The sequence below is a fragment of the Pteropus vampyrus genome, unplaced genomic scaffold (genome assembly GCF_000151845.1).
Source record: "Pteropus vampyrus isolate Shadow unplaced genomic scaffold, Pvam_2.0 Scaffold7, whole genome shotgun sequence".
Classification (NCBI taxonomy): Eukaryota; Metazoa; Chordata; class Mammalia; order Chiroptera; family Pteropodidae; genus Pteropus; species Pteropus vampyrus.
This window is the reverse complement of record NW_011888788.1, coordinates 708,300-710,462: the sequence shown is the minus strand read 5'-3', so window position 1 is coordinate 710,462 and position 2,163 is coordinate 708,300.

The window sequence follows — 2,163 nt, the reverse complement described above, 5'->3', positions numbered from 1 at the left end:
TAAGAAATGCAGAATCTTAGGCCCTGCCCAGACTGGCTGAAGCTGAATCAGAACATGTTAACAAGATCCCAGGTGATTTGTATACATATTACATTTGAGCAACATTGTTCTAAAACCCCCTAAAGCTGTTCCATACATGCTCCGCCCCTTTCTCCAGCCTTCAAACTTGTTCTTTAAATTTCTAGCAGACACCCTACCTCTTACTTAATGGAGAGGATACAGGGAATCTTGGCAGAATCCTGCTGTCTCTCAGCCGTCCCTCCTTTTCATCCTTTTTCAGTCTCTTCATCCATTCTCTCCTCTCCTTGCCCCTGGAGAAGCATGTGAACTCAGGGACCTCTTTGCTCAGTTTCATCTTCTGCATCTCCTGATGTTGCCCCATCTGATCTGTTCGCGTTTTGATCCTCCTCCTTTCCTCTGTTCAGACCTCCTGATTCTTAAAAGAACCCTCCCCTTGTTCCCACCTCCTCCTCCAACTTGTACCCCTCCTGTTTCTGAAAAAGTCTACAGGTGCACTCCCCCAAAGGATGCCTAGCCAGCCCCCAGCAAGCTACTCGGAAGCCTTGGTGGTCTGGCTCCCTCCCAGCTCTGCTGCTGTTTGCTCTCCTCTCAGCCTCAGGCCTCTGATCCCCCTGCAGTATTGAGCTTCCCACTCCACCTTCCCCAGCCACCTGGGAGAGCCATCCTGATGACCAGAGCACTCTGTCTTTCTTATCCCTTTGAGTGGCCTAGCCCGCTGTGGTTTGCTCCCTTCGCCCTTTCTTCGTCAGAGAACTTACGCTTTCCCATAGTCTCAGAGGCCATGTTTGGGAAAATGATCTAGTGTGGGCCTCCATCCTGCTTCTGTCAGTCCAGAACATCAGATGGTAAGGAAAGAACTGGGCTTGTCCCTCTGAGAGGAGAGGAGCACCAGCCTCCACAGAGGGTCCTAATCACGATAGCTCTGTCCCTGGGTGAGGGCCTAGACTGCTTTGTCTGCAATGCCCAGACCACATTGCTTATTCCCCACATACCAGCTCTTCCTCCTGGCTCCCATGTGTCTGCTCATGGCACCTCTTTCTGATGCCCACCAGGCTTGGGGCCTAGAAGCTCATCTCTGATACTTTCTTCACCCAGCCTACAGCAATTTTTTGATCTTAAAGATTCTCCGTCCATGTCTTTCTCCCTACCCTAGTACCCACACTGAATATCTTTAACAATGATACTTGTCCCCTCCTGCACTCCTCTCTGGCTTGGAGGAGAAATCTGCCCTATTCTGATGACAGGCTCCTTAGCTATCTCCCTGCTCCCAGCTGCTTGCCCCTAACTATCTTCCATTCTCCTGCCACTGTTTTTAAAAGCATGCTATCACGTGCTTGGAAACTTCCAAATGCCTCTCATGGCTCCCCAAATAGACATTTAAGGACTCAAGTTAGAGACATTCTAGGCCCTTTGATACCTGATCCATGTCTCTTGCCAGCCTTACTGTGCGACTCCCTTACTTGCCCAACAAAGAAGATCTTACTATTTCCCAAACACAGATCTCATACTCTCAGCTCCATCCCTTTACTCTGGCTGTCCCCTCTGCCATCCCTTTTGCAATACCTTTCTTCTCTCTGGGAGGCAATGGGTCCATATTCATTTTCATGATGAGGGGGTTTGGTGTTGCAGATCTTCATGGTTCTAGAAGATTCTTTCCAAGGTAGATTTGGGAGATAGGTGCTCAAAGTTAACCTGGTGCAAAAAAGGGAGTCATTCAACCCAGGAAAGTGGTACTGAGCTCAGGCCAGTCTGGACAGGCTCCTAGCTCCTGCAGGTTTCTATTCTATTTTAACCACATGGACTAGAAAGAAACCAACCAGGTGGTGTTTGAGGCTTCTCAGGACCTGCAGCCCCAGAGAACAGCTTCTGGATTAGAGCCCCTGAACCAAAAGGCAAGGCCTCTGGGTGATGAGAGACCAACTGGGCCCAGCAGATGGAAGGCCAATGAGCAAACTTCTGGGTCAGCTTTTGCGGTCAGAGGTAAGCATCTCTGCTTTAGATCCAGCAAGTCTGTTTCTTGGAACTCTACACATGTTTTTCTTTTGTATTATTTACCTTTGTTCCTTTGGCAAATTTTTCATCTCAAACTGCTGCAGCTTCTCCCTGAGAAAGGGATTTGGGGGTGTCTGTGGCTGTGGTCAC